Source organism: Halichoerus grypus, chromosome 3 (assembly GCF_964656455.1).
Source record: "Halichoerus grypus chromosome 3, mHalGry1.hap1.1, whole genome shotgun sequence".
Lineage (NCBI taxonomy): Eukaryota > Metazoa > Chordata > Mammalia > Carnivora > Phocidae > Halichoerus > Halichoerus grypus.
Genome location: NC_135714.1, coordinates 132631386 through 132655026, shown reverse-complemented (window position 1 = coordinate 132655026; position 23641 = coordinate 132631386). Strand labels below are relative to the sequence as shown.

General features: G+C 37.0%; 1 pseudogene; it reads left to right on the top strand.

Annotated features, from left to right (window-relative positions):
• The first annotated feature begins 22021 nt into the window (after positions 1 to 22021).
• Positions 22022 to 23437, top strand: LOC118532403 (large ribosomal subunit protein uL29 pseudogene; annotated as a pseudogene).
• Positions 23438 to 23641: the final 204 nt, after the last annotated feature.

Sequence of the window (23641 nt, the reverse complement as noted above, 5' to 3'; positions counted from 1 at the left end):
CGAGATTGAAGCAGTGATCAAAAACCTCCCAAAAAACAAGAGTCCAGGACCTGATGGATTCCCTGGGGAATTCTACCACACAGTCAAAAAAGAAATAATACCTATTCTCCTGAAGCTGTTTCAAAAAATAGAAACAGAAGGAAAGCTTCCAGACTCATTCTATGAGGCCAGCATTACCTTAATCCCCAAACCAGGCAAAGACCCCATCAAAAACGAGAACTTCAGGCCGATATCCCTGATGAATATGGATTCCAAAATTCTCAACAAAATCCTAGCTAATAGGATCCAACAATACATTAAAAGGATCATCCACCACGACCAAGTTGGGATTTATCCCCGGGATGCAAGGGTGGTTCAACATTCACAAATCAATCATTGTGATAGAACACATTAATAAGAGGAGAGGGAAGAACCATATGGTCCTCTCAATTGATGCAGAAAAAGCATTTGACAAAATACAGCACCCTTTCCTGATTAAAACTCTTCAGAGTATAGGGATAGAGGGAACATTCTTCAAGTTCATAAAATCCATCTATGAAAAACCCACAGCGAATATCATCTTCAATGGGGAAAAGCTGAGAGCCTTTACCTTAAGATCAGGAACAGACAAGGATGCCCACTCTTGCCACTATTGTTCAACATGGTACTAGAAGTCCTAGCAACAGCAATCAGACAACAAAAAGAAATAAAAGTATTCAAATTGGCAAAGAAGAAGTCAAACTCTCTCTTCGCAAATGACATGATACTTTACGTGGAAAATCCAAAAGACTCCACTCCCAAATTCCTAGAACTCATACAGCAATACAAATTCAATGCACAGAAATCAGTTGCTTTCTTATACACTAACAATGCAACTGTAGAAAGAGAAATGAGAAACGATTCCATTTACAATAGCACCAAAAACCATAAGATACCTCAGATTAAACGTTTGCACTTTCAAGGAATAGCAAGGAACCCCACAGGGATAGAGAATGCGAGACATCCAAGTAGCCAGCAGGGATCAGGCTATGTAAGGATATGCCCAGAGCAAAAAATTTTCATTTTACTTCAGAAGATCGAAAAGAAGATGACCAGAGTCAGCATTTCATTGTCTTTAGAATCACAATGGCTGCAGTTTGCAAAATAGCCTTTAGAGAGAAACAAGAGGGGAAACAAGGAGACCAGTAAGGGTATTATAATCTCCAGGCAAGAGATGATGGTGGTGCAGACTCTTCTCATGGCAATGTATGCATCACTTCATGCAGGACATGTGGAAGTAAAACCAAAGGTTTGTCTGGATGTCTGGATGTTGAGTGTGACAGAAATAGGGGGTCCAAGAATAACTCCAATATTTATGGAATGAAAGTCTTACCATGGTCAGGGATGGGGATTCGGGGGAAGGTACAGGTAGATAGATGTATTGGATGGTTAATTTTATGCGTCAATTTGGCTAGACCATGGTATCCAGATACTTGATAAAACACTAGCCTGTATGTCACGGTGAAGGTGTTTTTTAGATGAAGTTGACATTTAAATCAGTAGACTTTGAGTAAAGCAGATAACTAAGATGATAGATGGATAGATAGATGATAGATAGATTAGATAGATGATAGATAGATAGATAGATAGATAGATAGATAGATAGATAGATAGATACAGGTAGAGTACAAGTTAAAAAAAAAAGTGAAAATACTGAGGGGCACCTGGGTGGCTCAGTCAGTTAAGCGGCTGCCTTCAGCTCAGGTCATGGTCCCAGGGTCCTGGGATCGAGCCCCACATCAGGCTCCCTGCTCGGCAGGAACTTTGCTTCTCCCTCTCCCACTCCCCCTGCTTGTGTTCCCTCTCTTGCTGTGTCTCTCTCTGTCAGATAAATAAATAAAATATTAAAAAAAACAAAAGTGAAAATACTGAAAAGATCTGGAGAGTATGGCAGGAGAAAAACCAGAAGACTAGTATACTCCACATGAAGAAAGTTTCCAGAATGAAGGATACAAACACTACAAAGGGCTCAAGGGAGATGAAGACTATAGATTAACCACTGGGTCTCCCAACGTGAAGATCATTTATCTTAACAAGAGCAGTTTCACTGGGGTGAGGAGGAAAATATATTTTCTTCCAGGTATTACCTTCACCTTTGCTTTGGTTGCAGTTCCAAACTCTATAGAGAATTGTAACATTTAGTATGATATATACTAAACTACATATTTTAATGTTTATTTGGGAGACAAAGCCTGCAAACAAAATTTAAACTCTACAAGACAAGCTTTGATCACAGGCAGGAACCAATTTCAAATTGTCAGAGTTCTGTAGTAATTCTCTTGATGCTAAAGATTTAGAAAGCACAGCCAAACTTAATTTTCCTATTGAGCCCTAATTTATTTCCAAAAAGCATTATTTCAACCATAAGAATAAAAAGAGAAAGCAATACTTAAACTACATGATAATTTTTTCAGAAGACCTGTCAGAATGACAAATTTGAAAAGTATGTGAAGCAATTCAGTTAAGATTTTTTACTTATTTCAAGAAAACATATTAGAAAACAAGTTATATAAGTGAACATATGACAAATATCTTCCCTTTATGATTACTTGTATTTTATAAGGATGCTCTCTGTGATTATCACAAAGCTAGAATATTACAGTATGCTTTTAAAGATAATTAAGTTCTATACCATTAATTTATATGATAGTCTTGAATAATGCATAACAACCTCAGCACCCCTTCAGAATTTTTGTTTTTATTAGAATGATGTATGAAATAAAATGTTCATGCTGTCAGTAGTCACAGGAATACTTTCTTTAAGGCAAAATAGTCAAAAGCAATAACCTTTTTCTTAAGGATAAATAAGATATTATTAGAAAATCTTTATTAATATTTTTTAATTCATAGTTGAAAATGTGCAAAAAATAGCATAATAAAACATGGTACCAATATATAATCTGTCATTTAAGTGCAATAATGAATATCAAAGGCATAATCCATGAAAGAAATGATTAAAAGTTAATAATTTTAACTTCATTAAAATTAAAAACTTTTGTTCTGCAAGAGAAAATACCAAGAAAATTAGAAGACAAGCCTCAGGCTAAGAAAAAATATTTGCAAAAACACACATCTGGAAAAGGACTATTATCCAAAATATACAAAAAACTCTGAAGACTCAACAATAAGAAAACAAACAACTCAGTTAAAAATAGGCCAGAGACAGGGTACCTGGATGTTTCAGTCAGTTAAGTGTTGGAGTCTTGATCTCTGCTCTGGTCATGGTCTCGGGGTCATGGGATCAAGCCCCGCATGGGGCTCTACGCTCTGTGGGAGTCTGCTTGAGATTGTCTCCTTCTCCCTCTCCTTCTGCCCCTCCCCCCCACTAGCAAGCATGTACGCGTGCTCTCTCTTGCTCTCTCTCAAATAAATAAATAATCTTAAAAAAATGGCCAAAGACCTTAGCATACACTTCCTCAAAGAAAATATACAGATAGCAAATAAGCATATGAAAATATGCTCCACATCATAAGTCATCAGGGAAATGCAAATCATTTTTGTTGCTATCTCCTAATACATATGGCTTTGTTTTTTCAGACATTTTTTTTAAGTCACGAAAGTTATATCTGTGCAGCCACACTGAGGCAGCTTTATTTTTTTAATTGAGATATAATTGACAGATAGCACTGTGTTGGCTTTAGGTGTACAAAAAAAATGACTTATGTATACATTGTGAAATGATTGCCACAATAAGTTTAGTTAAGTCCCTCACCACACATAGTTACAACTTTTTTTTCTTGTGATGAGACCTTTTAAGATCTACTCTCTGAGCAACTTTCAAATATACAATATAGTATTATTAATTATAGTCATCATGCTGTACATTACAGCCCCAGGATTTATTTATCTTATAACTGGAAGTTTGTACCTTTTGATGACTTTCACCCGTTTTACCCATTCCTCTAACCCCCACTCTGGCAACCACCAATCTGTTCTCTCTTTCTATGAGTTTAAGTTTGTATTGCTTTTAGATTTTACATAAGTAAAATCATACAGTATTTACCTTTCTCTGACTTATTTCACTTAGCATAATGCCTTCAAGCTCCATCCATGTCACAGATAGCAGGATTTTCTCCTTATTTAATGCTGTGTAATATTGCATTGTGCTGTATATGTAATTACATGTACCTGTACATGTAATATATGCATAATATATATTATTTTTTCATCCATTCATTTATAAATGGACCCTTAGGTTGTTTCCATGTCTTGGTTTTTTTTTAATAATGTTGCAATGAACATGGGGGATACATATATTTCCTTGAGATAGATTTCATTCGGGAATAAATATCTAAAGTGGAATTGCTAGATCATATAGTAGTACTATCTTTAATTTTTTGAGGAACTTTCATACTCTTTTCCACAGTGGCTGTCCCAATTTCCATTCCCACCAGTAGAACACAAGAGTTCCCTTTTCTCCACATCCTCACTAACACTTGTTACCTTATGCTTTTTTTTTTTTTTTAAAGATTTTATTTATTTATTTGACAGCGAGAGACACAGCGAGAGAGGGAATACAAGCAGGGGGAGCGGGAGAGGGAGAAGCAGGCTTCCCGCCGAGCAGGGAGCCCGATGCGGGGCTCGATCCCAGGACCCTGGGATCATGACCTGAGCCGAAGGCAGACGCTTAACGACTGAGCCACCCAGGCGCCCCCCTTATGCTTTTTCATGATAGCCATTCTAACAGATAGGAGGTGATATCTTATTATGGTTTTAGTTTGCCTTTCCCTGATCTTTACTGATGTTAAGCACTTTTCATGTACCTGTAGGCCATTTGGATGTCTTCTTTGGAAAAATGTCTATTCAGATCCTCTGCCCATTTTTTAACCAGCATTTTTAGGTTTTTTTCTATTGAGTTGTATGAGTTCTTAAAATTTTTGAATATTAATCCTTTATCAGATAATGACTTGCAAATATTTTTTCCCATTCCATAAGTTGCCTTTTCATTGTGTTGATTAATTAATATTGTTAAAATGTCCATACTCCAGAAAGCAATATACAAATTCAATGCAATCTTTATCAAAATTCCAATGGCATATTTTACAGAAATAGGTTTTCTTCTGTACAGAAGCTTTTGAGTTTGCTGTAGCCCCGCTTGTTTACTCGTGCTTTCTTGTCCATGCTTTTGGTGTCAGATTCAAAAAATCATTGTCAAGACCAAAGTCCAGAAGTTTACCCTCTGTTTTCTTCTCAGAATTTTAAAGTTTCAGATCTCACATTCATGTCTTTCACTCATTTTGAGTTGATTTTTGTGTATCATGTAAGATGGTGGTCCAGTTTCATTCTTATGCATGTGGCTGTCCATTTTTCCCAACCCATCTATTGAAGACACTATCCTTTCCCCACTGTATAACCTTGGCCCCTTTGTTGTACATTAATGGACCATATAATATAATCATGGGTTTATTTCTGGGCTCTCTATTCTGTTCCATTGATCTATGTGTCTGTTTTTATGCCCAAACAATACTGTTTTGATTAATATAATTTTGTAATATAGTTTGAAATCAGGAAGTATGGTGTCTCTAGTTTCCTTCTTTTTCCTCAAGATTGCTCTGGCTACCCAGGATTTTTGTGGTTCCATAAAAATTTTAGAATTGTTTTCCTATTTCTGTAAAATATGCCATTGGAATTTTGATAAAGATTGCATTGAATTTGTATATTGCTTTCTGGAGTATGGACATTTTAACAATATTAATTCTTCTAATCCATGACAGAATATCTTTCCATTTATTTGTGTCTTCCTTAATCTCTTTCATCAGTGTCTTACAGTTTTCAATGTGTAGCCCTTTCACTTTTTTGGGTTAAATTTATTCCTAGGTATTTTATTCTTTTTGATGAAGTTGTAAATGGGATTGTTCTTACTCTTTGATAGCTTATTATTAGTGTATAGAAATGCAACTATTTTTGTACATTGATTTTGTATCCCGCAGCTTTGATGAATTCATTTATTAGTTCTAACAGTTTTTGGGCGGAGTCTTCAGGGTCTTCTATATATTGTATCATGTCATCTACAAATAAAGACAATGTTACATCTTCCTTTCTAATTTGGTGGTCTTTCATTTTATTACTATTTTTTCTTTAACTTACTGCTGTGGCTAGGACTTCCACTACTACTTTGAAGAAAAGTGGCAAGAGAAGGAATTCCTGTCTTGTTCCTGATCTTTAAATTCAGAAAAAGCTTTAAATTCAGTATTCTAAGTTCAATATTATGTTAGCTTTGGGCTTATCATATATGGCCTTTCCTGTGTTGAGTTATGTTTGCTTTATACCTACTTTGTTGAGAGTTTTTACCATAAGTAGATACATATATATATATATATATATATATATATATACACATATACACTAAACATACCTTTTAAAAAATTAATGGAAATGATAGAATGACTAATTGCTATTTTTTATTTTCTAGAAATCCTGCTAACTGTAATACCTCCAGTTCCTCCTCCAGAGCTGCAAGGTAATAGGAGCAGCTGATGGTTTGTAGAGTACATTTCGTAGGGTGCAAAGTATTTGAATATAAAGTACCTGATTTTATCACAACATCATCATAAACTGGTAGGTGGTATTGTTTTAAAATGCAATAGTCTTGTCCCGAATATCTTGCCCAAACAAATTCACTCCCACATGGTACTCTCCACAACTCTTCCCACCTTACCATCAGTCTTGTTTGCAGAGCTATTTAATCCTACTCTCTCTAATTACTTGATTCATGTGCATAATTCCTGCCAAGCCTGCTCTCTCCATCCTTTTCCCCACTTCCACTGTCAAATAAAATGTTCTTTATGAATATAAAAACTCATTAATGGGGGGGTGATTAAACAAATGACAGAGTCTGCATATTATGAAAGGCCAGGTGACCATTAGAAAGAATGGAGTAGATTTTCATGCACTGATATACAAGAATGTGTTCAATTTTTAAAAATCAAGCTATAGAAGGCATGTATAGTGTGATTCAATACAGAGACAGAGCTGGGTAAAAAGAGTATGAGAGGGTAACTATATTTTTCCATATACACCTCTGTATGGTCTAATATTTTTTATGGATTCCATTCTTCTTTTATCATTTTTAAAGGGTCAGAGTTTCACTTCTGGTATTGGAAAATCCATTAATTCAGACCCGTCTGAACCCAAGTAAGACACTAAGCATTTAGAAATATTTTTTTCTGCCTTTTGTGGTTTTATTTTTCATTTTTTAAATATTTTATTTATATATTTGACACAGAGAAAGAGAGAGAGCACAAACACGGGGAGCGGAAGAAGCAGACTTTCCACTGAGCAGGGAACCTGACATGGGACTCAATCCCAGAGCCCTGAGATCATGACCTGAGCCCAAGGCAGAGGGTTAACCCACTGAGCCACGGAAGTGCCCTGCCTTTTGTGGTTTTAACTGAGCATTTCATATGATCCATTTCTCTCCTTTTTAGCATATAAATTATGCTTCTTCTTAAACTTTGTTAAATGGTTACCCCAGATTTTTCAATATACATAATAACTAATCCAAATCCTACTTTGAATAACACTTTACCACTTCACAAATACTGCAAGCACCATATAAGAACAAAATATTGCCAATTCCTCCCTCCCATCCCTTGTATCATTGTTGTCAATCATTTCATTTATACATAAGTATACATATGTGTGTGAGGCATAAAAAAATAAATAAATAAATAAAATAGACAATATATAGCAGACATAATTAAATATATGCATAATAATACATAATCATACACAATCAAATACACTGTTGACATTATTACTTTATTTTTTTTAAGATTTATTTATTTATTTGACAGAGAGAGAGACACAGCGAGAGAGGGAACATAAGCAGGGGGAGTGGGAGAGGGAGAGGCAGGCTTCCCGCCGAGCAGGGAGCCCGATGCGGGGCTCGATTCCAGGACCCCAGGATCATGACCTGAGCCAAAGGCAGACGCTTAACCGACTAAGCCACACAGGTGCCCCGACATTATTACTTTAAACAAACTGTTACCTGTTAGATAAATTAGGGATAAGAAAAATGAACCTTTTTTTTTTTACTTTATTTCTTAGACAGTAATCTTCTTTTCTTCATGTATATCCAAATATCTGACATATCATTTTCTATGTCTCTGAAGAATTTCTTTTAACATTTCCTACAAGACGAGGTCTACTGGCAACAAATTCCCTCAGTTTTTGTTTGAGAAAGTCTTTATTTCTCCTTCACCTTTAAAGGATAATTTCACAGAATACAGAAATCTAGGTTGGTGGATTTCTTTTTCTCTTAACACTTTATTTCACTCCATTCTCTTCTTGCATGGTTTCTGAGAAGTCAAATGTAGTTCTTATCTTTGTTCCTCTCTAGGTAAAATGTGTTTTCCTCTGGCTTCTTTCAAGGCTTTTTAACTTTGAGGTTCTAAAGTTTGAATATGATATGCCTACTTATCTTTTTTATCTGTTTTTTGTTTTTTTTAATCTATGTTTTGCATTTATCCTACCTGATGTTCTACAAGGCTCCTGGACCTGTGGTTTTCAGTCTGGCATGAATTTGGGGCAAGTCTCAGTCAATGCTTCAAATACTGCTTCTGTTCCTTTCTCTCTTTCCTCTCCTCCTGGCGTTTTCATTATGTGTGTGTTACACCTTTTGTAATTGCTCCACAGTTCTCAAATTGCTTTGTTTTAAGTTGGGCTTTGCAGTCTTTTTTTCTCTTGTCAGTTTTGGAAGTTTCTAGTGTCATATCCTCAAGCTCATTCTTCCCTCAGCTGTGTTGGTCTACTAATGGTGTCATCAAAGTCATTCTTCATTTCTTTTACAGTGCTTTTATCTCTAGCATTTCTTTTTGATTTTTACTTATAATTTCCATCTCTCTTCTTGCATTATCCATCTAGTCTTGCATGTTGTCTACTTTCTCCAGTAAAGTCCCTAGCATATTAATCATTTTTTTTTAATTCCTGATCTGATTATTGATCCAACATTCTTGCTGAATCAAACTCTGGTTCTGATGCTTATTCAGCCTCTCCAAACTGTTTCTTGCCTTTTAGTATGCCTTGTAATTTTCTGTTAAAATATGTACATAAGGTAGTGAGTAAAAGGAAATGCAGAAAATAGGCCTTTGGTAATCTAGTAGTAAGGTATGGTGAAAAGGGAACTACCCTATAGTCCTATGATTATGTCTCAGTCTTTTGGTGAGTATGTGTCCCTGAACTGTACAGTTTTTTCACACCTTAGATGGGATTAGATAGCTAGAGGGGCTGGAATTAGGCATTTCTCTTCCTCCAGGTAGGTTAGTCTCTGCTAAAATCCCAGCAGGTTAGGTTCTGTAAAGTAGTTTCACCTGAAGGTGGACCATGTTAAGAAAACAGAAATCTTTGGTATTTTTCTAAATTGTTCCTTTTCCACTCTTCCTTCCAGAAGCCCCAGGAGATTTTTTTCCAATATTCACTACGAGAATCAGGTTGGGCTCTTGGTGGTAAAAATCACAAAAGTGTGGGAACCTGATGACTGGGTCCCCTAGGAGGTTTTCACTCTTCTATTTGTCCACACTGAGCCTGCAGAAATTCATCAGTTATAGTTCAAGTTTTCCTCCCCAGCACTATTTCTGTAGAGATTTCTGCTTATGGCTTTCTGCTCTAATAACTTGTGATTTTCTGTCTCTTCAGTTTCAGGGGCAGTTTAGAGGCACAATGACCATGCTAATTTTATGGATCTAAGAAGAATTATTAATTTTTCAGTTTGTTCAGTTGAAGACCAACTGAACAATTAGGACAGAGGAGGGATTTCTAAACTCCTTATATATTGGACTAGAAACCAAGAGTCCTGGGCCACCTGTTAAAACATAAAAGTTGCTCTTCACTTGTAAATGTCATTAGTAATGACATTATGAAATAGCTTTGAAAGGTATCAAGTGACATGTGAATATATGGTATTTATTGCTTAAAGTAATGGCAGATTGAGTTATCATGATTTCAATACATTGTATATGAAGAAACCTTGGGCAACATTGTTTCATTAAAATATTAGTTCATGCCTAATTTGTCAGATTTTCCTTCATTTTGCAAAACAATTTAACTACATCCAGTTTAATTGACCAGTGAAACAATGCTCCCTGAATATTTCAACATATTAGGTATTTAGGGGATCAAGGAATCATCCATTTATCTTAAAATGCATTGCAGCTTCCTTAAATTCAGAACTTCCATCTTCTGATGCAATTCAAAAATGACCACTCAAAACTAGAGAATCACCACCCACAAAAGAAAATTGAAATTCAGTGTTATAAACTTAAATTTAATAACCCAAAGATAGACTCCTTATACATGGCACCAATGAATTCCTAGCTGCATCCTGATAGCAGCCTCAATATAATGATTTTTTGAAAGAAAAACACTTGATATTAAAAAATCCAGTAAGTGAAATGGAAAAGAAATCTCATAAACAATGTTTTGTGAGACTTGTGAACTAAAACAGATGTTTTCCCCCAGATTATTACAATTCCCCTGATTTCCTGCAAGCTATTTTCTTAACTGCTTTTGTGATGTTAGCTACTTCAAACTTACATGCACCATTTAAGAAGAGGGGAAAAAGGTAGTTAACTTGTTTTTTGTCTGCTTTATCCAAACATTGAAGTTTCCATTCCCCTATTCTAAATCTTTGCTTTGTAAGATAAGGACTTATATTCTTTGCTCTCAAAATGAGTTCCTTCAACAAAAAAGAAATGACTCGGGGAAAAATGAAGGGCGGGGAATCGGAGGGGGAGACAAACCATGAGAGACTATGGACTCTGAGAAACAAACTGAGGGTTCTAGAGGGGAGGGGGTGGGGGAATGGGTTAGCCTGGTGATGGGTATTAAAGAGGGCATGTATTGAATGGAGCACTGGGTGTCATAGGCAAACAATGAATCATGGAACTCTACATCAAAAACTAATCATGTAATGTATGGTGATTAACATAACATAATAAAATTAAATTTAAAAAAAAGGAAATGACTCGGGACGCTTGGGTAGCTCAGTTGGTTAAGCATCTGCCTTCGGCTCAGGTCATGATCCGAGGGTCCTGGAATGGAGTCCCACATCAGGCTCCTTACTCAACAGGGAGCCTGCCTCTCCCTCTGCCTGCCACTCCCCCTGCTTGTGCGCTCTCTCAATCTCTCTCTGTCAAATAAATAAATAAAATCTTCAAAAAAAGAAATGACTCAATCTTCCAAGTGCTTGCTGAGTACCATAAGGGACATACTGTTTGCTTGGTTTTATAGTGTGTAAGAATTCTGCTTATTGATTCAACTTTCCTACAAGTGCTTCGGGAATACTGTAGAGAACACACTGTTTACTAAGGTTTACAGAATATAGGGATGGTTTCTACATCCAAGGTGTTCATAATATGCTATGCTTAGGTGGTCTATCTTATTTATGGTACCAGAAGACTTTGAAGGTTTTGGCAAAGAGCCTCAGAGGGGGTTAACAAGTCTTAAACATAAAAACTAAATATAATAGCCCTCAAACAAAATTTTACTTGGCAAAATTCCTAACAATCCTGCCATCTGGCTCCTGCACCTAAAAAGAATGCTAACCTAATGACAAATTCCTAAATCTAGAAATCAAGCTACACTTAATGTCCAATGGCAAATGCAGTGACATCCTGGAAACATTTTTCTGTTTATGATCATAATTATGATTTTTTTTAGTTCCACTTTAGTGCTAGAGATAAAAAAGAAGAGAAAGTAGAGCAGACTAGACTAAAAGAGAATACAAAAAAAAAAAAGAAAATAGAATAAAATTTTAGATATCATCAATAACATCATTTTGTTGAACAGCAGTCCATATTGTTGACTGGATGAACAAAAGTTACCCTGTCAGGGACTGAAAAGCCAGGCAAGCCTCCTGATTCCTGGTCTACTCTGCCTTTTAAGCCAGAACAAAATCTGAACCATGAATTTGGAGGAGGAAGTGATAAGTCACCTCAGAATCTGAAACATCTCTGGCAACACCAGAGTGTAGCTGGTGCGACTGGCTGAGAGACTGCTAATAACAGCAGTAGATGTGCAGTCAGGGGTGAAACGTACGTTGCCCCCAAATCAAAGAGAGTGAGCACTAAAAGGTGATCATTGCTTATGGAGAAATTATTTCCCACTAAACAAAACACAGAGTTAATGGGAAAGGCTGACACTAATGCACGGGCCATTTGGGACATTCCTTGTGCCCTTAGATGTGACGTGATGTTGTAACAGGTCATCTTTTACAAAACAACAAAATGATTCAACTTTCAAATAGAACTTAGCACATTGTAAACTTTTATCACACTGTCAAAGAAACAGTATTGATTTCAGTGTTTGCTTCTAGAATGATCTGTATCAGAATGATGAGGACATGTTTGTTAATATTATACATTCCTGAGCTTACTGAGTCAGAATCTCTCAATCAGCTGGTTCTGTGCAGCATTATGAACTTCGGGAACCAGTAAAGGAACCTCTCCCCTCTTGTCTACCTTTAAATTCTGCCTCAATTGTTGTGATTTTTTTTTTCTTGACTCCATAAACAAAAGTTTGAAATGCTTCAAAAATCACTTAAATCCTCCTATGTTTCCTACTGCACAGTTTTTAAATCTTGATTTCTAGTTCTCAGAGCCTAGGATGATATTGTCTTAAGTATTTCAAATTTCTACTGGAACTGGGATGATAATAGTGGAAAATAAATACATTCAAGAGATATCAAAGATGAGGGGAGTAATAACTAAAACTTCTAACATACCAGGTATTGTTCTAACTGCTTTATATGTATTAACTCAATCCCTGAAACAAATGCTTTAAGATTTATTATCACTGGTAATATTATCCCCACTTTGTAGGGTTAACCAAAGTGTTAAATAAACTTCTCAGCATGAGAACTAGTGAGTGGGAGGACCAGGACTCAAAACAAGACAGTTGAGGGTGATAATAACTAATATTCTTAACCACCCCCCTCCTGACTCTCTGTAGAAATCAGCAGGATTTAGTAACTGGTTATATATGAATTGCAACATCAAGGTTTCTGGATTAAGATGTAATCATGATTCATGTTTACTGACATAGGAATAACTACTAAGAAGTGCAATGACACATATAGAATGGTTTTATTGTAACAATTAACTTTTTAAAAGCAATTGCAGATTTTGAGTACCAATCAAGGTGGAGGAAATCCTGTACAGACTCTCTCTCCTACTGATTACAACCATAAACTCTGGAGAATTTTGAAAAACAACTAACGGAAAACTCTGAAAACTAAACAACAGAAGGACAGAATTAGGAAGGAAAGTCAAAACTTAGAAAATAACCAGTAGTAGTGAGTTTACTGGGGTTTTTCCCCCTCATTTATGTCTAAGCTTTCACCCAAAAATGGGCCAAATCCCAAAACTGTGCGACAGGCATGGACAGTGAAAACTCCAGGAAAAAACAAACAAACAAAAACAAAAAACAAAAAACAAAACCCTGCCCCCTCTCTAACCAGAAAGCCAGAAAAGAGGACCTTTGCATTCAGGAAAGTCTACAGAGATTTCTCCTTCTTTTTTCCTGTTTTCCTTTTCTCTTCTGCTCTTCCCTGAAGCCAGGTCCAGTCTCAAAATGGCACTGCTGTGACAGCCGCAGTACTGGAAGCCAGGTCGTGGGCACCTAAAGTCTTAAGGGAAAACCCTTCCCTCTGGCAAAAATGGGAAATGGAGCTCTTGTGTGTCCCACAGTGTAGGGGGGAAATTCTTTTTGTTTTTCTTCTATTTTCTGTCATTACTTTATTCCGAGGGCAGCCACCACTGCTCGAACTCTGCAATTTCACATGGAGCCAAACCTGTGAGAGTACACCCAGACTCTGAGCTATTAAATAGGAGCTAGGGCTCCCTGGGAACCACGGAGCATGGGAGGCATCCCAGAGAGGAGTGGAATGGAAAAGGGATTTCCAAATTCTGTATATTAACCAACACAAATCCCAAGCTAATCTTCTAGCTACACACACACAGAAGAGACCCCAAAAAGCACAGCAAAAACTTTGGGAAGTCTATGCCATCTCTTCCAGAAAAGAGAAGAGAACATTTCTCAATTTATTTGAGGAGGCCAGCATTACTCTGGTACCAAAGTAAGTCAAAGTTGCTTCAAGAAAATAAAACTATAGACCAATGTCTGTTATAAACATAGATACAAAAATCCCCAACAAAATATTAGCAAATTGAATCCAGCAATATGAAGAAGGATAATACATCTCAACCAAACTGGGGCTGATACCAGGAAGGCAAAGCTGGTTCAACATTTGAAAAATCAATGTAATTGACCATATTAACAGACTAAAGAAAAATTACCATATGATTATCTCAACAGTTAGAAAAAAGGATGTGATAAGATTTTAACATCTATTCATAATTTTTAAAAATTTCACAGCAAACTAAGAAAAAAAAAGGAAGCATCCTTATCCTGATAAAAGGCATCTATAAGAAAAAAACCTACAACAAACATCAAAATTATCAGTGAAAAATTGAATGCCTTCCTCCTAAGATCAAGAACAAGGTAATGATATCTGCTTTCACCATTCCTTTTAACCTTGTATTGTACATACTAGTCAATTCTACAAGATAAGAGAAAGAAATCAAAGCATTCAGAATAGAAATAAAGAAGACTGTCTATATTTGTAGATAATATTATTAACATAATAATAAATGCCAAGATACCTACAAAAAAAGTTTTTGAAACAAGTAGTGAGGTTAGCAAATTCACTGGATATGGGGATTACATACAAAAATCAATTATTATTTATATTTATATACCAGCATTAAAAATTAAAAATAGAAATTAAGAGAAAACAGTACTATTTAAAATAGCAACAAAAAATTGAAGTGAAATACATAGGTATAAATCTAACAAAATATCGTCAGGATTTGTATGCTAAAAACTACAAAACGATGAAAGAAGTTAAAGAAGGGCGCCTGGGTGGCTCAGTCAGTTAAGCGTCTGCCTTCGTTGCAGGTCATGATCCCAGCATCCTGGGATCGAGTCCTGCATCCGGCTCTCTGCTCAGCAGGGAGCCTGCTTCTCCCTCTGCCTGCCGCTCCCCCTGCTTGTGCTCTCTCTCTCTCTGTCAAATAAATAAATAAAACCTTTAAAAAAAGAAAAAGAAAGAAAGAAGTTAAAGAAGACCTAAACAATTGGAGAAATATGCCATGCTCATGAGTTGAAAGGCTCAATGCTATTAAGATGTCATTTCTCCCCAAAATGATCTATAAATTCAACATGATTTCAATCAAAATCCAGTGAGACTTTTTATAGATATGAACAAATTGATTCTAAAATTTATATGAAAAAAATAAAGGAACTGGAAGAGCTAAACTAATTCTGAGAAGAAAAAAAAAACAAGATTACTCAGACTACCTGATTTCAAGACTTACTATAAACCTATTATAATGAAGACAGTGTGGCATTAGTGAAAGACACATAGATCAATAGAACAGAAGAGCTAGTTCTAAAGTAAACCTACAGTTGATTTTTTACAAAAGTACAGAGACAGTGCGATGGAGAAGAAATAATCCTTTCTATTCACAAATTGTGATGGAACACTTGGATATCTGTGTGCAAAGGATCGATCCCTGACTTACTACTCACACCTATACAAAAATTAGCTCAAAATGGATCATAGAGCTAAATATAAAAAATAAATCTATAAACTTCAAGAAGAAAACATTGTAGAAAATCCTTTTGACCTTGGGATAGGCAAAGAGTTCTTAGGTGCAATAGGTAAAAAAAAAAAAAAATCCATAAAATAAAATAATAAATTAGACTTATTTTTTTAAAGTTTTGCTCTCTGAATAAAGACTACTAATAGAATGAAAAGGTAAGGCACAGATTGAGAAAAAATATTTTCATATCACAAATCTGATTAAAATTCATATGTAAAATATATTTTTAAAATTCTAAAAACTCAACTATATGAAAACAAAAATCCAATTAAAAAATGGGCAAAAGATTTGAGCAGACATTTCACAAAAGGAGATAAGCAGATGGAAAACAAGCATAATTAAAATATGCTCACCATCATGATTCATCAGTAAAATGTAAATTAAAACCACAATGAGATATCACTACTTATCTACTACAATGGGTGTGGAGGAGTGTGGGGGAGACAAATCCTAGACAGGATGCAAAACAACTAGAATTCTCATATACTGTGTGTGAGAATGCAAAATCGCACAGCCACTTGGGAAAACAATTTGGTGTTTCTTCTAAAGTGAAGCATACACTTGACATATGACCCAGCAATCCCACTCCTCAGTATTCACCTAAGAGAAATAAGGACTTACGTTCACACAAAATCCTGTATATGAATGCTTATAGCAGCATTAGTCAAAACTGCCAAAAGCTGGGAACAATCCAAATGTCCTTCAACGGGTGAGTAGATAAGCAAATTGCCGTACATTTGTACAGTGGAATATTATTACTCAGCCACAAAAAGGAGTGTGTGTTGATACAAGCATCAACATATTTGAATCTCAAATGCCTTATGTGAGTCAGGGAGGCTAGACTCAAAAACTAGACAAAATTTGATTCCACCCAAATTGTTCCACTTGGAAAAGACAAAACTGTAAGGATGGAGAACAGATGAGCAGCTGCCAGGGATTAGGAGAAGGGGAAGGATTTGACCACAAAGGGACAGCAGGAGGGGTTTTTGGGCACCTGTATCTAGATGATGTTTACACAATTTTTTGATTTGTTAACACTCATAGAACTGTGCACTAAAAAGTGACTTTTAATGCATGCATATATTTTAAAAATAAATTTCAAAATAAAAATAAATTTAAGATGCTAAGGTGCTCGTGGCTTATGGGAAAGGGGAAAGAAAAATGGGAAAAGCATCGAATGAAAAGAAATATTTTTCCACCTTATTGTTCACTGTTCGCTGAGTAGCTAGAGTTCTCACTATGAGATCTACAAAGACAAGGATATGAAGAAGCATCTTATACATCTAGAGCACATCCATAGACTCTTAATATTGATCTGTATTTATTAACAATATTGTATTATTTATGTATGACTTTTATTTGTATATTATGCATATGGTTTAGCAAAAGAATGGTCACAGATTTTTTTTCCAAAAATAGTGTTACAGAATAAATATGAAGTATTAACATCTTGCAATTACCTGAGACATAACATTAAATTCTGTTCCTCCTTGCCAACAGTCCCAACTTTCTGATTGAAGTTGCCCCAGGGAAGGATGGCTGGAACAGGCAAAGAACTGCTTGCTTGACTACATAAGTCCCACTTCCCCAGTGGGATTCAACTCTCTGCTGTGATTTTCAAAGGGAAGATATTCCACCAAAAGGTTCATGGCAATAATTCTCAGAAAAAAAAAAAAAAATGGTTAAATGGGAGAATGCAGCAGTATTCTGGGTGAGCACAGAGTCTCTAGAGTTTAGAAACTGGAGTTGGTTCCTTTCTCTTCCATTGATGGGAAAAAGACAGAAGAGCACCTTGAACTACATCCTCAACCTCACTCAGTAGTCCCTGAGAGGAGCACTTAGAAGTTTTGAAGTTGTTAAGAGTGACTGTAATGGACTTTTAAATATAATATAATTTTAAATACTTCAGCATGTGCTTTGCGATAATATGTATGCAGCAGTTGATTAAGGCTTGAAGTTTAAACTCCAAAGGCAGGTGTCCTAATCAAGAGCGCACAGATCAGGGTGGTCAACTAACATTATATAAAAAAGGTCTGTACTCTAGAAGTTGCTATTATAAGTACTTCTTTTACCCTGTGTCAATCAACTATTGACACTTTGGCAATTATCATACTTAGTATCAGACATGGGTCTTTATAACCAAAAAGTACGGCCTGGTGCCTAGCATATAAATTTCAGAAATTGTCTCTTAACTGGTGAAACAATCAAACATATTCATGACATGTGGGTTGAGTAACATATCTGAGATATGTTCATCAGTCTTTGATGAAGAAGGTTTAAGAATCTAGCAAAACCTCCACCTTTCTCCATTACAGTAGAACCTGAGGCTCAAATTCCTAATCTGTCCTTTGTCTAGTCATTGATACAGAAAGATTTATGAATGTCTGATTTCAACTACAAGGGTAAAAGAATCTTCCTTCTGGAATGCTGCTGTATCTGTTTCAAGTGCACCTTTCATGCAAGGTATGGTCAGAGTACCCAAGCAGAAAGGAGAGTTGGGACTTCATTGAGTCTCTCGAGTAAGCTGTAGGACATATTAAAGATATTGTATTCTAACAAACTTTAGTTTAATTCACCTCTGTATATGAACATAAACTTTCTTTCATTATAATATAGTAGAGAAATTGTAGCCAACCCTCACCACTTTAAATGTATTTGGCAACTATGTTACATATTATGAAGAACCTAATCATGGTATATGAGTAAATTATTTTAAGTCAATTCTTTCAACTATGGGGATGTCCTTCTTCTCCCGTGAGGTACTAAACAATTTGTGATTCCCATAAGCATCTAGAGCTGTGGTAATTTAAGGATTATGATATGGCGTATTTGTATACAGAGAATATGTGGACATCCTTCAGCTTGGGGGAGAGGGGCACAGAGGGAAGCCAGAAAAGTTCCCACCATCTTTAGAGAGAAAAGTATGGAGATTATTCCAGGGAGCAGCCTCAGTAGGTTTCCCCCGAAGAGTTTTACCACTTTGACAGGATCATGCACATAAAGAGGTGGGAGTGAGAACCACTGGTGGGGATGATGGAAGATATGACTTTGATGAGTCACCATGCCTTGGCCAGACCATGGGGGACAGTACTTGGGAGCAGTCAACACCCACACCAAGACCACTTGAGCTATAGAAACACCTCCCCCTCTCCCCCCGGACTCTCCTATTCAACCATACCCATTATAGTAATAAAAATGCTCTTGCAACATAGCACAGTGCTGCCAACACCAATCCTTTACTAATTACTAATTAAACAATAACCCTTTTCCCCAAGGAGCTTAAAGCTATTGAAACTGAAAGAAATAGAAATCCTCAGGTGCCTGGGTGGCTCAGTCAAGCGTCTGCTTTTGGCTCAGGTCATGATCCCAGGCTCCTGGCATGGAGTCCCACGTCCCCATGTCGGGCTCCCCGCTTGGCTGGGGGTCTGTTTGTCCCTCTGCCTGCTTCTCCCCCTACTTGTGCTCTCTCTCTCTCTCTGTCAAGTAAATAAGTAAAATCTTTAAAAATAATAATAATAAAAATAACAATGATGATGTTTGGGTTTTGCAGTACAGTGCTCAACCCTAAATTTATGGGGCTTTCTCTGAATGACTTTGGAAATTTATAGTATTTTGGTTTCCCTGAATTCTGTTCAGAGTTTATGCTGACATTTGTGGAGCAGCCAAAATATTTCTCATTGATCTATGCTTCTTTGTTAATTCAATTAAATGCTGGCTTTCAATTAGGAGTTTTTAAAATTCGGATGCATAGTAAGCCCTCTGATACTGCCTGCCTAGGGGACAGCAATGCCAGGAAAACATTTCACAAAGGAAACTGCTTGACTATAAATGTCTAGATGATAACTCTCAAAATCATGGTTCTAAATGCACCTATCAGCTTTGGATTATACTAGACAATGCCAAATTCTCAGAAAACAGAATCATCAAGATAGAATGGATATTGACAGAGTTAATATAAAAATCTATGTATTACAAAGACAGAGAAGATAGAAGACTCACGTCACATTTCCAGGAAAACCTTCTACTCACATGCACTATCAGAAAGACCAGAACCTGTGTACCTTACCCAGAAAAATGCAGGAGCTAATATGGGGCCACTGACAAGGAGATTCAGCAAAAATAGACATTCAAGTGGGGGTGTCACCTTGGACAAGTCACATAAACTCCCTGGGCTTCTGTTTCCTTGTTAAAATAAGATGGGAGTGAGTCTCTTTCCACTCTAAACTACTGTGTTTCTACTTTTGACCTGGAAGTTTCAAGAGAAATTGCCCTTGGTCTCTTCCTTTTTTTCATTCCTTCCAGAACAGTGATTTTAAAAATCCTTAAAAACATCTTGGTTTTTATTCAAACCCCCATCTATGCAAAAAATTTAAATCTTAAGTTTCTTGCACACTTAGGAGTTAAGTGGGAGAAATGTATTTTATAACAATAAAAATAATGAGAATTAAAGTATACACCAACACATGTTCAAAAAAGAAATGTCATAATAGCATTTTTAAAAAATTAAAGCCTTTTTTTCTGAAAAAAAAAAAAAAAAGTCCAGAAGTTTACTGAAATATTAGAAGTGTCTCACTAAGTATGGTGGGATTGTAATTAATTCTTATTTTTTTATTCTCTGTTCTAAATTACTTTCAATGTCCATGCATAGCTTCTATTGTCAGAAAAAGAAATGAGTTTGTTTATAAAGAAGGGGGAAATAACCTGTAACCTATCTTGTGTATCAGCTATAGAATATGTTATTTGAAATGCTATCTGCATAAGTGTTCTGGTTCTCTTCCATTATGTTGATATTTCCTATTTCTTAAAACGATTTCCCTGGTTTTAAGAAAAGTTGAGGCAAATCATGCTTAAACTTAGACTGAAATGAAGGCCGGAAGGACATGTCTAACCTGAAAATAATTAGATACTTTAAGAGTTGTAAACAGCTTCGTCAGGATAAACGTTCTTTGACTTAGTCAGCCTTCTCAAGGAAACAGGATTTGTCCAGAGTAAAGGGGGTCTCTGCATCCATATAGGGTGAGCCAAAGGGTCAAGGGCTTGGCTGGAGTATAAAGAACACACCTCATAAACGTGGCAATCAGCAAGGACAACTGAGAGTCCCGGGCAGGTCCTGAACCTTGAAGTCAATGCAATGAGCTTTCCAGGACTCTGACCCTGACAAAGATGGGGATATGGCAGCATGAGACACGGGGGAAAAGAAAAAGGATGGAGATCTCTATGGCCCTCAGAATGCCATGGATAGAGTCAAACTAACTACTACTTATTAGTAAACATTGACTAACAGTTATGAGCAATTATAATGTGCCACACACTATTCTTTTTTATTATTTTTTTTTTATTAGTTTCGAGGCAGACTTTAGTGATCATCAGTTGCATACAACACCCAGTGCTCATTACATCAAGTGCCCTCCTTCATGCCCGTCACCCAGTTACCCCATCCCCCCACCCACTTCCCCTCCAGCAACCCTCAGTTTGTTTCCTATGGTTAAGAGTGTCTTATGATTTGCCTCCCTTTCTGTTTTTGTCTTATTTTATTTTTCCTTCCCTTCCCCTATGTTCACCTGTTTTGTTTCTTAAATTCCACATAGGAGTACCACACGCTCATTCTAAATGTATTCTAGCTGTATTAACTCATTGAATCCTCACAATGGCATTATGAAGCAAATGTTTTTACAGATAAGGAAACCAAAGCATAGAGCAATTCAATGACTTGCTCTAAAGCCCAGAGCTCCTAGTGTTGGGAGCAGCATTCAACTCAGACAGTCAGACCCAGAGCTGGCATTCTTAATAAATTTACACATGGAAAAAAGGAAGAAAGGAAGGAAGGAAGGAAGGCAAGAAGGAAGGAAGGAAGGAAGGAAGGAAGGAAGGAAGGAAGGAAGGAAGGAAGGAAGGAAGGAAGGAAGGAAGGAAGGAAAATATCTTATAATGAAGAGAGGGATGTTTTAAGCATATAGGACAATTGAGAACATCAGCAAAATGTAACCCTAAAAATCCACAGGGGCAGATAGAAGGTTATGGCCTCAAGGTGTGGATACATATTGTCTTAGGTGGAAGTTACTTCATCAGTCTCCTAGATCCCTAGCTGGAGGATGCTTGAAAGGTAAAACAATAAGGAAACTATTCAAATAGGTTAGAGATATATATCCATTAGCTAGGAAAAGATTGAACCTCTAGCCTGCAATGCCAAAATAAGCCCTTTCCATAATAATATTTTTTTAATCTCTCAATAATTCTCCAATCTAATTGAAATCTACCTCCGTGTGATAGATTAAGGTATTTAGACCCACACTCTTTCCCTCTGCCTCTTTACCTGGGCGGCAGCAGCGGTTTGTGCAGACATGGCCGAGATTAACTCCTGAGACCTTCCAGACCTTCGCAGCAAAAAGAAAGAGGAGCTGCTTCAAGAGCTGAAAAACCTGAAGGTGGAGCTGTCCCAATTGCGTGTCGCCAAAGCGACAGGAGGCATGGCTTTCCAAGCTCTCCAAGTCGTGCGCAAATCCATCGCCCGTGTTCTCACTGTCATCAACCAGACTCAGAGAACTTCGGGAAATTCTACAGTGGTTAAGAAGCCCGAGCCCGGGATCTGCGGCCCACGAAACACGTGCCAGACACCACCACCGGCTGAACTAGCACGAGGAAAACCTCAAGGCCGAGAAGCTGCAGCGGAAGGAGCGGCTCTACCCGTGCCGAGGTCGGCGGTCAAGGCTTGAGTACCGCCATCGTCCCAAACAAACTGGGGAAGAAAAAAAAATTGGAATCACAGCCGATAAACCGCGATTCAAAAGTTGGGTACCCTTTCAGCACAGTAATATTCTCAGCTGTAAACGCCCTTCGGCTTAGACAAAAGCAAAAGTAACCAAACAGCAAGCAGGCTTTCTAGCTCTGAAATAGACATACAAAGATCTCTACTCGGGAATACATACTGTACTCGTGTGTGCGTGTGTTCTTTTTATTTCTTCAATATATGATTTGTACATACTAGTGCCTGGTTAGAAAATGAGATGGGGGAGTTGGGGGAAAGAGATTTATTAAGGGAGTGTTCTCAGGATGAGCCTGTCAGGAAGTGAGGGAGGCAGGCTTAGGCAAGGGGGTAAAGCTCTACTGGAGACCACAGGGGTGATTACTCCTAACGCAAGGGGGCTAGCATTTCACACCCGCGTGGTGCAGGGTTTGCAGTCTAGAGGATGGTGAAAAAGTAGGGCATAACCACCCGAAGGACATGACTCCCACTTGGTGGAGGGGAGCTGTCTGGGGAAGGACGCTGCTGGGAGCTGTCAGCACTTGGAGTGGGAGCTACGGGCTGGTGGTGGGCGAGGCACGAAGGCACCAAGGCAAAGCCCTGTTTTTAAAATAACTACTGAACCCTATGCACAAATAAAATAAAATAAACCAAGAAAAATATGTACCTACTGTTTTCAATTAGGTATAAGTGTATTTAGGAATATGTATGAAACATGTCTTTCAGGCACGGTTCCCTATCTCTTCGTTAGGTTATCTTCTTCGGCTTCACACAGTAGGCAAGGAATAAATGGGAAGTTAAATAGTTGTTAACTGGTTGTATGACTATTCCCAGAACAATAATCCATTGCCAGATCAACCAAGTAGGTTATCCATGGATTCTCATAGTTCCTGTTAATGCTCCTGAAAATAAGTAGACATTGTCATTATGTGGTGAATAATGATGAGACAGTCTTCAGAAATTCAGCTCCGCTGTAAGGAAAGTGTTTAACACGGAGCCTGTCGCTTATTCCTGATTAAACCTTCTTTCTCTAGTGAATTTTCGGAGCTTACTAAAAAACAATAATACATGATTATGACTGGATTTATGTAAAAGAAATCCAAACACATAACCTCATATTTGCCTTATTAAATGCCAGAATGTTAAGATAAAAATATTCACTAAATGCAAATGGTAATGATGACGTTGTGGCTACAATCCATTTGTTTAAAATGTAGTG